The sequence below is a fragment of the Grampus griseus genome (genome assembly GCF_964374135.1).
Source record: "Grampus griseus genome assembly, chromosome: 16".
NCBI classification, from domain to species: Eukaryota; Metazoa; Chordata; class Mammalia; order Artiodactyla; family Delphinidae; genus Grampus; species Grampus griseus.
In genome coordinates, this window is record NC_139010.1 from 11006050 (window position 1) to 11022337 (window position 16288).

Below are 16288 nucleotides of genomic sequence, written 5' to 3' on the forward strand. Positions count from 1 at the left end.
ACATTGACTAGGTACGTTCTGCTAAAAGCATTCCATAGATAAGGACTGTCTGACGACCACACACCATTAGTGGGCTGTCATGCACATCTTTGCAAGTGATTGACCACCTCATCTCTTTCTTTCTTTCCCAGGCATCCCTTATAAAGATGAAATAGGGCTTCCCTGGTGGCGCAGTGGTTAAGAATCCACCTGCCAATGCAGGGGACATGGGTTCAAGCCCTGGTCCGGGAAGATCCCACATGCCGCAGAGCCACTAAGCCTGTGCGCCACAACTACTGAGTTTGCACTCTAGAGCCCGCGAGCCACAAATACTGAAGCCCATGCGCCTAGAACGCGTGCTCCGCAACAAGAGAAGCCACCGCAATGAGAAGCCTGTGCGAGCAGCCCCTGCTCGCCTCACAACAACAAAGACCCAAAGTAGCCAATAAATAAATAAATAAAATGAAATAAATAAACTTATTTTAAAAAAAGATGAAATAGACTGTAGGCCTTCTGCTAACCTTTTTCTTTCCAACACTAAAATATCTCTTTCTCCTTACAAGTTTGAAGTTTCCAATTTTTTCTTGCTGTAAAATAACTATACAGACATAACAATTTTGGAAATCACAGAAAATACTGAAAAATAAAAACTGATAAAGAATTCAAAGTTCTATATCTGGGGATAACTGGTAATATATACCCTCTAAAACTTGTGTGTGTGTGTAAATTTGCTTTTTACTTACTATTATATCATAAGCATTTTCTAACACATCAAATTTCCATTTCATGGTGTTACAATGTACAGATAGTCTTTCATCTACCACCATTTTCTCTGTCAAAATTTAGTTGGTTTCCAATATAACTTGTTTATGGAACATTTTGATATAACACTTTAATGAAGATTTTCAATCATATGTCTTTAGGGACATCTGATTTTTTTTATTTAATAAATTCCTCTATGAAATATATACAGTGAATGGGTTTTAATTAAATATTATAGAATGTTCATGTAAATTTACACCACCACAATATGGGGGTGCCATTTCACTATGGCCATTTTAAAATTGTATATTTTTGGAAAATATCTGAACAGTATTAATATACTATTTTCCATTTACTTAATTAGCAGTATGGTAAAATATTTTAAATATACAAATATATATATTTTTTAAATATATATTTTTAATCTTCTGTTTATAGAGTGTGGATGATTATTTCACTCATGGACTTTCCTAAATGTTCCCTAAAGATGCTTCAACATTTTTGTACTAATTTGAAGAAACACCTAATATTTAAGAATAAAATTAAAATTGCAAAATTGTAAATTAAATAAAATATATAATATTGCATCCCTTAAATCAGTGCATTTTATAACAAAACTGCATGTTTATACATAAATTCATATAATTTAATTTAATGCATTTATATATCATAAAGTAATATATTTATGTAATAGTTATGGATATATATTTTGTTATATAGCTTATATGATTATATTTTATTGTTATATTAAATATATAGTATATTATGTATATATTGGTAGATTTACAGTATATATTTCATAGTTTATGAGTATTATTAATTTTATATGATATACACTACATAAAGTATATTACTTTGAAAAATTTTGCAAATATTTGTCAGCTTCTTCAGTTGCTGTTTAATTGATTCATGGTTTTATTTGTATACCACATTTTCAATTTTTATATATTTAAACATATCATTTTATACTTCCATTGAATTTATTCATTAAAATCATTCCAACTCAAATAGCTTATAAACATTATAACTTTCTTTGAGTTATATCATTGATTCAGTTTTCATAATGCTACTGCTTCTTTGGAAATAATTTTACTGATGTTAGCTAGAGAATATTGTCCCCAAATCATTATAATATAATCATTAATCAAGTTGCTATTACAGCACTATTTATAAGAGGTTGACCCTCACTATTATAAAATCTTCTCTTATTATATACTTGTGTTTGTTCCTGGGATTTTTTCTTATTCCATTTCACTATCTGTGCTGCAGCTCTGCAGTATGGATGGTTGTTCCTTAATAAAATAGTTAATATCTAGTATTAAAAATTGTGATTACTGGGCTTCCCTGGTGGCGCAGTGGTTGGGAGTCCGCCTGCCAATGCAGGGGATGCAGGTTCGTGCCCAGGTCCGGGAGGACACCACGTGCCGCGGAGCGGCTGGGCCCGTGAGCCATGGCCCCTGGGGCTGTGCGTCCGGAGCCTGTGCTCCGCGACGGGAGAGGCCACAGCAGTAAAAGGCCTGCGTACCGCAAAAAAAAAAAAAAAAAAAAAAATTGTGATTACTTTTTAAAAAATTTCCTAAGATATTTATAACTTTTTGTTTCTCAAGAAATTTAAAATGAATTTCTATTCTAAATCGGTCATTTTTCCCCTACTCCCACGACCATTAAAATTTTGTTTGAACTTCCATTAAATTTCTGAATTGGAGGTGAAAAATTACAAATAGAAAACAATATCTATTGACTCTAATTGAATTCTGATCTCGTACGTAAATTTGAAATCATAAGTTGTTTTCCCAAAGCAAGTTAAGAGCCTTCTTCTAACTCTCATTTGTAAACTAGGGGAAAGGGAGGAGTTAGGACTAATTTTTTATAAAGGTCTGCATTCTAGATCCAAACTCCTCTCCTTCCTGTATGAGAGGAGGAATGAACAAGCAAGAGTCTCTTAAGAGATTTCCAGGTTGATAGCGTGCATGCGTGTGTGTGTGTGTGTGTATGTGTGTATGTGTGTGTGTGAGAGAGAGAGAGAGAGAGGCAGAGACAGAGACAGAGAGACAGAGAAAGGAAGGGAGATAGACATTCGGGAGGAAATATTTAGCTCTAGCTGATGTGGTGGGTATGCTTTTTTACATATGATTATAACAAAAAGGGTACTGGATTCCAAAAGAGACCCTTGCGTTGGGTCTCTTTTTCAGGTAGAGACCCAACGCAAGGATGAAAAGGTCATATACATGACTGTGTCTTTCTCAAGGGAACAGTGGAAGCATCACTTTGTTCCCCTTCACGCCAACCAACATCCTGTTTTGCTGAACAGTCATGAGTTCTTGAAACATGTTTCCATCCCCAGAACCTCTGTTACTTGTCCTCAGAGTGTGCCCATCTCCCCAAAGCCTATAAAAATCCTCCCCTGCTTAATTGTTGCAAAGCAGTTTCTTTTAGAGCCTCTCTTCTCTATCCACGGGTTAATGAAGATAAACCTTCCTTTCCCTCAGGTTTCCTTGTTTGAAACAACTCTTCATATATTTTTGTATCTTAATTATTTCATAATAAAAAAATATAACTTTTAAACTAAAAGAGTCCATTAACAGTTCCTTCAGGTGCAGAGCACAGTTCTTTTTTTCTTTTTGGTGGAGGGTGGTGTTAATCAGGAGTAGATTATAATTCTCTCCTCCTTGCTTGCCCTCACATTTTCCAGAAGCTCTTCCTCTTCTCTTGTCCAGATATCCATCTTGTTTCCCCCGACAGCAAACCATCACAACCTTCTCCAGATTTGATTTCAAGCCCTGGAAAGCTCCTGATTTATGACCATGATCTGAAGGCTGAGATACTCTCCCGTTAGGCTTGGACTTAGATGCTGTGGAAGGCTACAAGTTCAGATCTCTTTCCTAAGGAGGTAGATTCCTCTTTAAGTTTTCCTATTCACCCGGACCAGACATTTGCTGTGGTGTATAGGGCAGAAGAGTAATGCAGAAGAGACACTGGGAAACCAATTTCTTCAGTCTGGCACTGTAGGAGTGGGGAAAATGTGTAATCCTTAATGATCTAAGTGTCTGCAATAGAATGTTACTGACTGTACCAGCATGCAAGTGAGAAACTGAATTAATGCCCATGCACTGTCCACCCTGTCACTAGATTTAGTTCTAAAACCATTTTCTACAGGGCTGTTACTGTATTTTATTGCTGAATACTTTCAGCTCTGGATGAAACATATTGAAGTGTGAAATGGTCAATTATAACTGGATAAACAAAATCGCTTGGATAAAATATTGTTAAACTGTGTGGCTTGCTGTGTTCATTTCTAAACTGTGTTTAGTGTTCATTTCTCTTTATCTCAGGACAGGGTGTATAGGGAGTGGATGATTCGGCACTTTAGGAAGATAATTCTGTGAACAAATGCACAGTTACCAAGACCAAGAGACCACGTAAGTCAATTTCATGCTGAGTTGTTTAAACCATTTTCACATCAAGCATTGCATAACTTCCCTACTTTGCAAATACCTTCCAAAGTTTGAATATCTGTGAGGTACACTGTGCATGATTTATTCCCCCTGTAACTACTTTGGGGAATTAATTTAATCTGTGGAAATACTCTCAAATATTGATACTGATAAAAATAGAATCAGGAGAGAATATGAAGAATATAATTTTAAATGTCTTTCAATACTAGCCCTGAACCTTGAAATACACATCACAAGTTGATGCATACCCTGTGTTTGCTGAAATATCACTTATGAAACCTATGGTTCCTGCATTGACTGAGGGCTTCATTAGGTATCTTTTTTGAGATTCTCTAGCTGACAGCAGTATTAAGCACCTTTCTAATATTGTATTAGAAATACTTCTGGAGTATTTATTCCTTTTAGGTCACAGCAGATATGCATTTCTAGGTGTAGGCTGGTATTTTGGGGATAATGGTTCTGCGATTAGAATTTTATCTGGGGCTAATTTTACCCAAGATTGGGAAGCAAATGAACTTTCTCCTTCTAAGTCTCCTATCCATTCCTCAAGTGTTATTCTGTCATACTTCAGGTACCCTCAGTTAGTTATCTTTGTGGAGTTGTGTGGAGTTCAATGCGCAGAAAATCTAAGAATATAAAAACTTGATGTAGGGACTTCCCTAGTGGCACAGTGGTTAAGAATCTGCCTGCCAATGCAGGGGACACGGGTTCGATCCCTGGTGCGGGAAGATCCCACATGCCGCATAGCAACTAAGCCTGTGCACCACAACTACTGAGCCTGTGCTCTAGAGCCCATGAGCCACAACTACCGAGCCCACGTGCCACAACTACTGAAGCCCGTGCACCTAGAGCTCACGCTCTGCATCAAGAGCAACCACTGCAATAAGAAGCCAGCACACCGCAACAAAGAGTAGCTCCCACTCGCCGCAACTAGAGAAAGCCCGTGCGCAGCAACAAAGACCCAATGCTACCAAGATAAATAAGTAAATAAATAAATAAATTTATTAAAAAAAGAAACTTGACGTGAACCATGACTATCATTTCTTTGATGTTTCAAAAGAGATTAGTGAGCAAGCAGCAACAGCAAAGAGAAATTCCCTTTCCAATTTGTTGTCTGGTATGCCTAACCTCCAAAGACCCAGATCTATGACCATGGTTGGAAGAGATACAGTGAAGACTGTTGTGGTACCTAGGTAAAGATAAGAAACAGAGGAAGGAAGAAAGAGGAGGGGAAAGGAAGAGAGAAAGAGAGTGCCACAGAGAGAGACAGAAGCAGAGACCAAGACAGAATGATAAGAAAGAGCGATAGAGAGAGTAACTAGAGTTGGAGCTGCTTGAAGACATGAAGCAGAAAAGATGTTAGTCAACAGTCATACTCATGGCCTTTAGCTCACTGCCCATCACTTAGAATCAAATTAACATCCTCTTGAGATGAAGCCTGGAGTAGGATGAGAAAAACCCTACATATCCTTGCTTTTTCTTAGCTGTCAAGAAAGCCCTGCTGATGATTAATCAGATGCTAAGATGATAAGAAGTTAGTCTCAGGGGCTCTGTGTTTAAATATAGTGACTGTTGCCTTAGAAATGGAAAAATAGAGTTACCATATGACCTGGCAATCTGACTCCTGGGCATATAACTGAAGAAAACTATAATTCAGAAAGATACATGTACCCCAATGTTCATAGCAGCACTATTTACAATAGCCAAGACATGGAAGCAACCTAAATGTCCATCAGCAGAGGAATGGATAAAGAAGATGTAGTACATATATACAATGGAATACTACTCAGCCATAAAAAAGAATGAAATAATGCCATTTGCAGCAACATGGATGGACCTAGAGATTATCATCCTAAGTGAAGTAAATCAGATAGAGAAAGACATATATCGTATCACTTATATGTGGAATCTAAAAAATGATACAAATGAACTTATTTACAAAACAGAAACAGACCCACAGACATAGAAAACAAACTTATGGTTACCGAAGGGGAAGCAGGGGGGAGGGATAAAATAGGATAACCAAGAAGGACCTACTGTATAGCACAGGGAACTATACCCTATACTCCATATCTTATAATAGCCTATAATGGAAAAGAATCAAAGAATATAGAAAGTATATATATATATATATATATATATATATATATATATATATATATGTATATGCATGTAAACTGAATCACATTGCTGTACACCTGAAACTAACACAACATGGTAAATCAACTATATTTCAATAAAATTTTTAAAAAATAAATATGGTTACTGTTAAGTACACTAAAAAACTTTGATGAAATAGCCTAATATTGGCGAAAATATTTCATGTTTTTGAAAAACAAATTACGTTAGGTTAAAAATAAAATCTAGTTTTGAAGTTTTATGTCATTATTCACCTGGGATCATTTCTAATATTCAGCCAGCAGCCAGTATATTCTAATTCCATTAACTTGTCACCAAGAAATAACTTGCAGAATTATTTCTGCAAATATTGTGGGAAATTATGTGCCTGCACGTGTGTACTGTATGTGTGCATGTAAGCAAATAGGATTTGGAAAAGAGAAAAAGAACATTTTGTCACTTTCTTTTTATGCATTTGTTTACCCAGGGGTAAAGAAAATATGGAAGACTGACTTCCTTGAAAGTCTGAAACTGTCTCCCTGGAAATTATCTTTGCATTTTAAATAGTTGCTTATGCATTGGTGACATAACTATTCCTCAGTCCAGAAAAAATATCAAATATGTTGAAATATAAAAAGACAAAAACTTGTTTTACAAAAGTTAGAAAATTTTATTTAAGAACTTAATTTTTAAGAGTTAAATCAGTAATTTTTAAAAAAGTAAAGTAAATCGTTAATTGCAGCGTGTCTTTCCTTTTTCCGCCTCCCTGTTTCTGGAAATAAGCGTACTATTTACTATTCTTCAATTATAAGCAAATTTGTTATATTTAATAAACTACAAAACTTGAATTTTAACAACTCTACGTTGAACACAAAGATACTAATTTTGTCCAACAATAAAGTTAATTTTGCATTGATTCAAGACAGTCTGGTGTAACAATTTTATGGAAATCTTAAAATTGAAAAATTGTATTGTCAAACTCCACGGGGGTTCTAGTTCAGCAAAAAGATATTTTCCTGACAGATAAATGAACCACTTTGGATAATATACATCTCTGAACCAATTAGTTTGACCAAGGGATTGGAAATTTTAATGAATGTCCAGCTCTGAATCTATGGGTAGAAATATTAAACTCATATGCCACGGGACAAAGCATGGGAAGGAAGGTTTAATCAAAGAAACACATGTGTGTTATTATCAGAATAAGGTACAATGTATAATAGATAGCAAATACAGCAAATATTCTAACAAATGCATTAATAAAATCTTTTTCCTTCCTTATCTGTTTGCCCTTGCTTAAAATCAGCAAAAAAACAAAAACAAAAACAACAAATGAACAAACAAAAACAAACAAAAACAAAAACCACACACACACATACACACACACACACAAACCCTCACATTTCTTTATTTGCTGGGGTGTGAGGGTGAGGAAAGCTTTCCAAAAAAATCACAGCAACACGTGTCTAAACCTCGCTCTGAGATACAGTACCAAATATATAAGCAATCAGTGGAAAGCCAGAACATCTGAAGAGTGACCAAAAATGAATGAATGTCCAAACCTTCTTTTGACATTTCTATTACATTAGCTGCCTTTAATTTTACTCTTCCTCAGTGTGAGATGATAAATATTTATGTCAACAAGTTGCCATGTATTTCTACCTCTAAAGACGTGTCATTCATCAATCTACTGCTTATGCTCCAACTGAAGAGAGATCTGCACACTAAGAAAAAGATAATTTATCATAAAAGTAAAGAATGGAGATAGTTCAAAGTAAGACTTGAGGTCCAACGACTAAGGACTGTGTTCATTAAATGTCTTTGAATAGCTTTTGTTGACCAAAGGCTAGTGTTCCAACAGTTTTAATATTGAGGACAGTTAATTGGCAAAATAGTTGGGGATACATACCTGAGTACCCTGAGCAAAAATATAAACTTTGTTTCCTAAGAGAAAGGTTAAGAGTAGTTAACTTAGGTAAATTATTTTTTAATTTATCATTCTTTCTTTTTCAATCATTCAGTGCCTTTCCATCTGATTTTTGCAAGAGTTTTCTAATTTTTATTGTCCTTTTAATTACAATTGACATGTGTCCTCTGCTTTTATGTTCTGGCTCCCAGCTAGGTGATAAGTGAATAGAGCTATCCATATGAATAATATCCAGAACAAGAATCCAGAAGAAGTTGATGAAATGAAATGGAAATAGTAGGGCAGAGATAAATGAAATCAAGAATAAGAAGACAACAGAAATAATCAATAAACCCAAGGCTGATTCCTTATAAAGAATAACAAAACAGTGAAACTCCAAGCATGTCTGAATTTACACGTAAGTGAGCAGATGCAATTAACATGTTCTATGAACAAATGGGGATCTAACTACAGTACAGAAGATGCTGACGTAAGACAAGATTGGAAACATTCATTCCAGTAAATTTTACAAGTTACTTAAATTGTGTACATTTCTAAACAACATAAATGGCCAATATTGACTCCCCTCATACCACTCCACCCCACCAACTATCTGGTTTGAATGAGACTGATGGATTTCCAAGGATATGGAAACTTCAGTGCTAAAACTGGGAAAGTTAAGGGGAAACCTAGGATGAATTGTGCATCCTAAGTCAGAAGGAGAAGGATAATTGTATATATCACTACCTGTTTAAGTAAATGAGTAGTCTAAAAATTCACACTTCACCAAAAGTACCAGGCCTATAAGGATAGATACAGAAATAGCTGAATTTTACCAGACCTTTAAGGAACAGTTAGTCCTAATTTGACTTTTTTTTTTCTTTTTTTTGCTGTGCCGCATAGCATGTGGGATCTTAGCTCCCCGACCAGGGATTGAACCTGAGCCCCCTACGTTGGAAGTGCTGAGTCTTAACCACTGGACCACCAGGGAAGTCCCCTGATATAATTTTTTAAGAGACAGGAAAATAGGGAGTTCTGCCTAACTCATTTTTTAAGTATATAGTTTAACATATATAACGAACCTGGAAAATGACAGTATAAGAAATCACTAGACAAATTTCACTTTGAACAAAAATGCAGAAGTCCTAATGACATATTAGCTTGCTGAAAACACACTGTATGTAAAATATATGTATAACCATGCAAGATGAATTCCAAGTTTGCAAAAGTTACATCAGGCATTATATCAATATTATTTGGTACAGAAATAGATTAACTGAAAGAAATAATTAAAAGATGAGAGAATAATAAAAATAATTTATATCTTATCAGATTAGCCAGTATATAAAAGTCTGACAATAACAAGCTTCAGCCAGGATGTTGAAAAGAGCTACTGTAACTTGCTGGTACAAAAATAAATTGGTAAAACTTCTTAGACTCAATTTTATAATACCTTCCTTTGATTCAGGAACTCCATTTCTATGCAAAACCAAGGAGATATGCTTAAGAATGTTCAAAATAAAACTATTTGTAATAGCAATATTTGAAAAAAGTCTGAAAATACATTAATAGGAGATAGATAAAATGTGACATAATGATACAAGAGACTATGTGATAATTAATATGAATGAACTAGATGTACGTGTATAAACAGGAATAAACCTCTGGAATAACTGAAGTGATAAAAAAAACTGCTGAGTGATTCAAACTGTAGAATGACATTAATATTAAGGGTAACAGTAGGCACACCTGTTCTAAGATTTCATGGAGGCATACATATGCAGTCTTGTACAAAAGCATGGTTAGAAAGGATCTATACTAATGTCGGGATATTGATTACATTTGAGAGAATGAAGGGCTGGGTGGGTATGAGCAAAATTGGCTTTGACTGTTTGAAATGTTTTACCTCTTAAATGACACCTGAAGCAAATGAAGCAAAATGTTACTAACATATTTTAATTCTGGGTTTGGGTCACTGATGAACATCATCTTATTCTATGGATTTTGTGATTATCAAAAGTAGTTCATAATAAAAAGTATTAAAAAGACACAAAGTAGTCTAAAACCTACATAGTAACTTATATGCACCTTTGAAATGCAATAAATTGTATTGTCACCACTAAGTGTATTATAGCTAAAGGATTCAGGAAATAATTCCCTACTGACTCCCAAACTCCTACATTTTTTCCTGGCCTCCATTAAAATATCATATCCAGCTGCTTCCTGAACACCTAAACTTTAACAACTCCACAAATATTTTTCCTCCTCCAAAGAATATCACTGTTCAGTCATCCTACGTGTCTTTCTCAGTCCTTTTGGTTCCTCAGCGTTATTCTTCTCATCCTCCCAAATACCCAAATCCTTGTGAACTACTTAATTTCTCTTCATAAAATATCTCCAGTACCTAGTACTTTGTCTCCATCCTTACTGCCAACAAATTAGGCACTACACATTTTACATATGAATGTTTATTTTATATATATATTCCAATTTACCTTTTAAAGGTAAAATTATCATTGTTATAAAAATAACAAGTGTTCACTATATATTTTAAAATTAAGCTATATAAGAAGGTGCAAAGAAGAAAGCAAACCCCTCCTCCCCAATCCTCAAAATTCTCCTTGCATTAGTTTCTACTGTACAACAAAATGAATCAGCCACACACATACATACATCCCCTCCTTTTTGGATTTCCCTCCCATTTAGGTCACCACAGTGCACTGCACCACAGTGCAGTTCCCTGTGCTATACAGTATGTTCTCATTAGTCGTCTATTTGATACATAGTATCAATAAAGCAACTATACTCCAATAAAAATTAATTTAAAAAGTAAAATAAAAGAAAATGTAAAAGAAAATTCTCCTTGCAGAAACCTTTTAACTTTTATTTGACATAATTATTAATATATTTCTAAATATATATATACACATATAGAGAGAGCGCTATCTATCATCTATCCATCTATTATGATAGATAGTAGGACCATATTACTATAACACAATTTTAGTAATGTATGGATACCTTTTACTCAATTTGAACAAAAAAAAATGACCTAAAGCCAAAATCTGGGAGTTTTTAAATTTCAGAAAAAAATCGTCAAAAGAGATTATTATTCCAACAACTATATTTTTGGAACTATTAATGAGGAAATTATGAAATCACTAAGAATATGAACTCCTTAGGTGTTTTTAACTGCAACTTTAAACAACATCTATTAATTCCCGTTTTCTCATTCGCCCATATCTCTATGTTATTACATACGTAGTTGGTTTAAAATTTTTAGGGTTTATAATATGTATTCTTTGTTTTGTAATATAATTTTATCACTTTTAAAGTTTATATTAAATTTTTTAACATCTTTATTGGAGTATAATTGCTTTACAATGGTGTGTTAGTTTCTGCTGTATAACAAAGTGAATCAGCTATATGTATACATATATCCCCATATCTCTTCCCTCTTGCATCTCCCTCCCACTCTCCCTGTCCCACCCCTCTAGGTGGTCACAAAGCACCGAGCTGATCTCCCTGTGCTATGTGGCTGCTTCCCAGTAGCTATCTATTTTACATTTGGTAGTATTTATAAGTCCATGCCACTCTCTCACTTCGTCCCAGCTTACCCTTCCTATATTTAAATTGATTCTATGTTTACCGCAAATTAGCATTCTCCACTTCTGAGTTTTTTTACTTGGTGTTATTGCTTTTTGGATGGCATTCACTGTTTAGAAGTGTTTTCTTCTTTGAGTTTGTTCTTATCTGTATGATATTTTCCAAATTATATTCTTTAAAATGCCAGTAATTTGTCTTTTAATTTAAAGCTAAATAACTTTTAAAATATATCTCATGTGCTGTGTGAATACAATATTCCTTTAAATAATTAAAACATTAGAGAGATTTTTGATGTCTCCTTTTGAACATTAAATATAACCATTATCCCCTCTTCCTTTATTTATAATCAGTCTGTATGATACATTTATTACATATACTTCACTTTTATACTATTGTGTATATTCTTTAAGTTTATAGAATTATATACATAGTACTGGTTTCTGATTATGTTTGTGTGTCTTTTAATTTTATTTAATTTTATTTTTTTTTTGCGGTACGCGGGCCTCTCACTGTTGTGACCTCTCCCGTTGCGGAGCACAGACTCCGGACGCGCAGGCTCAGCGGCCATGGCTCATGGGCCTAGCCTCTCCACGGCATGTGGGATCTTCCTGGACCGGGGCACGAACCCATGTCCCCTGCATTGGCAGGCGGACTCTCAACCACTGTGCCACCAGGGAAGCCCTGTGTGTCTTTTTAAACTTTACATGCATGTGATCTCACTATATCTATCCCTCTAATGATTTTTTTTTAATCATTAACTTGTGTTTTGAGCTCAATCTATGACTGATGCCATATATATCATATATGTTGAACCATATAACACTGGTTCCATACCTGTAATGGTTATCTGGGCTGTTTATTCTGTTTCTCTATTATAAACAATGTTACAATAAACATAGTTCAATGTATAACTTAAGCTTCTCTGTGAGCCTTTCTTTATAAGTTAATATAGTACTGCTGAATCACAGGAACTACCCATTTTAACTTGTACTACATATTGTCAAATAGCCTGCAACTTAGTTTTACTGTTTTCCTACCCAAATACAAAACTCTGTGAAGCTTCTTCCTCACAATCTTGAAACACTTGAGGTTAGCAGACATTAAAATTTTTGCCAAACTAATTTATAAAGATTTTTCTTTAAACCATAATATTGATCACTTACATTTTAATACTTTTCTAACCTATCTGTTCTACTCTCTTCTCCGTAAATATACTATGTATATATTTGACCTCCTTTGTCTTGTATATTTTCTTCTAATCACTTTTTAATCTTTTTTTTTTTCCATTGTGTCTGTGTAGCTTCCTGAAGACTGTCTACCATTACCAGATTAACAGTGTTCTTTTTACTTTGTTGCTTTAAATATGTTTGATCTCTGCAATGTTTTTATTTTGCCTTTCAGTGTTATCCTGAGCTTTCCCAAGATTTAAAAAAATCTCCTTGGATTGCTTTATAATTTCTTCTCTAAAGCCTTATATTTCTTCCTTCAACCTTTTTTCTTTCTGTTTTTAAAAAGATTCAGTTTGTTGTTTGCACAAGTTTTGAAATTATGGAGAACTATTTGTTGAGACCATTCCCTCCACTTTGATTGAATTATGTATAGTTTCTCCACTGGTTCCTTTCTTAGTAACATTAATCTTGGAACAGGATAGGTCTTTCTAAATTCTGGACTGCGGAGTAGGCGGGGAGTAACCTGAGGCAGGCTCGAGCCCTGAATCTAATTACCCATCCCCACCCCTGCTGAAATCTCTCTCTTAATTGATGTTCTTTGACCGCCAGTCATACTTTCTTTCACATTTGAACTTCCAGGGTAGTTCCCAGAATTCCCTAAGTATGGCAATTTTTGCTTTATTATCCATCCTTTAATCTGCCTCTTTAGATTGTAGAAGATTATTTTTTTAATGTTGCAATATGATTATTAAATGCCCCTTAGACTTTACTGTTGAACAGACTGTACCTCACATCTTCCAGAGCCTGTGGGTGTTCCTCTTTTAAAAATCAAAGGGATGTTGACAGGGTTTTAAGAACTATCTCTTTCTTCTTAGGCAAATCTGCTTTTGTCTAGAGTCTGAGGTCTATGGTGAGTCTCAGCCTCTTGCTTCATTTTGGTTCAGAGATGACAGCTTTTGGGGGAAATGCTTCCTAGTTGATGGTTTCAAGTTGTGTCTTCAGCTTTGTTTCATTGAAGATGGAATTAGCCTCTATTTTTCATTAGTTTTGCTGTTTTCCATGGTTTTTAAGGAAGAAAAGGCTCAAAATAAACAAATTTATAAATGTAATAAATAAAGGAATTTCTTTAAATTAAATAAATAAATTTCTTGTGGGGAATATGCAAATTATTATCTCCAAAAGATATGATAATAAATGTTATAAAATAAGTCCATTTGTTATAAATCCCAGAACCACAAAGAACAGTGGAGAAAAAACTTTCAGTGGTCGGTTGTAGTTTGTCATCAAAATTCTGGATTTAGATGTGCCCCTCAGGTAAACTGGCCAAAACCTGGAAGGCTCTGGGCAAACAGAAGCACTTGGTATCAAGAGATGGTGAGAAAAGGGATATGGTTACAAGAAAAGGAACCAATAAGTACATGTAGGTGATGTCATAATCATGTTTCATCCAGTCCAGCTATGGTTTTAGGTGTATTTTTTACCCTGGTATATATGTGCTATATGAACTTATGTAAGTTGACAATTTGTTGTTTTTATTATTTGTGAGTAATCCAGAAGGTCAAGGACCATAGTAACTTGTAATGTTCCTGAGTCAAGATTTAAATCAAAGTGACTGGGCATTGGATTGAGACATTTAGAGAGTGACTTAAGAAAAATCCAGATAGACATCCAGCATTCTCACTTTAGGATTGCCACCATTTTCCTTCGTTATCTTGTAAGTGTTAATTCTTCTGAAATGGAGACAGTAGTCAAGAAAAAGAAAAAAATTTAAGAAAGGAGTGACTCTTAACTAGGACAAAGGAGCACTGGATAAGTTGAAAATAGCAGTGGTGATTCAGATCTGTTTGGTGTATTAAACCAATGTATGCTACAGAATGAAAGAACAAAATTGCTTTTTAAATCCAAACAACTATGATCAGAGCAAAGTTTGCGGAAAGTTAAATAACATATTTGCTTTTGGTATTAGGCTACATGCAGAAAACAGAAGACTATTGACAGAAATGTAACTGCACACAAGTGACTAATATAGAGAAAGTCCTTTGGAGATATTCTGGGACAAAGGTCCAAATTACATCTACTTCTATGTCAAACTATGTTATGTGGGATGTCTTTGTTCTTAATGAATCCATTTGTGACGACAAATACAAGAATGATACCAAATTTGTAGGTAGACAATAGTTATTGTCTTATCTTGAGCTGGAATGAAAATAGCTTCAGTCAAAAGAATGGTAGTAATATTGACTCTTAGAGTGTTTGGTTCAGTGGAAGGGGATAGAATATGACTTCTGAAAATCAGAAGTTCACTCTACTCTTCTCCACTAAATTGAAATGTACGCCCTGTGATAAAGCAGAAACTAATACACCATTGTAAAGCAATTATACTCCAATAAAGATGTTAAAAAAAATGAAAGAAAACAAACAAAAAGACTGATTAAAAAAAAAAAGAAATGTACACCCTGAACGCTGTTCTCAATGCAAAATTATATCCTGGGGGAACAAGCTAATGCTGTGAAAAGGGGGATGACGCATTATGAACTGAAATACCCAGAAGTCACTACAATCTTATTTATTCCCTCCACTTGTTTCACAGAAAATAAGCCGAGCAACTCCCCCTATGGAAGCTTAAATTCAGTGATGATTAAGTCACATGAACTAGAAAAGTAAATCAAATCCTTTTCCAGTCAGAGCAAAACCATCCTCAGTTAAAAGAAAAATCACCTACTAAATTAATAGTGAGATAAGTTACGCCCAATGCAAAACCCTAAATTATTTGCAAGTATGACAACTTCTAAATATGAAATTAAGAGCTAATAAATTCCTAAGTGATACGGTTTTGCTCTAACTTAACTTTTGTTATTTACTTTTTAATTAACATGATTCCTTGTTGATTTCCTTTTTCTTAAAAAAAAAGGTTACATTACAAACTCTTTTATTCTAGTTCTCAACATATGGAAAGTTTTAATCTATTGCAATAACAGTTTAAAGAAAATGTTTCACTTTTAAAAACTTATTTATTGTTCTGGTCTCTCAGACTCTCTTATTCCTTGAAATGTAATCACTGGTATTTGTTTTCTTTTTCCTAGGGACTTCCCTGGGGGTCAGCGGCAAAGAATCCGCCTTACAATGCAGGGGACGCGGGTTCGATCCCACATGCCGCGGGGCAACTAAAAGACCCTGCGTGCGGCAAACCACAGAGCCCACGCGCTCTGGAACCTTCGCACCACAACAACAGAGGCCACATTCCTTGGAGCCCATGCGCCACAACTAGAGAAGAGAAAACCTGCATGCCACAA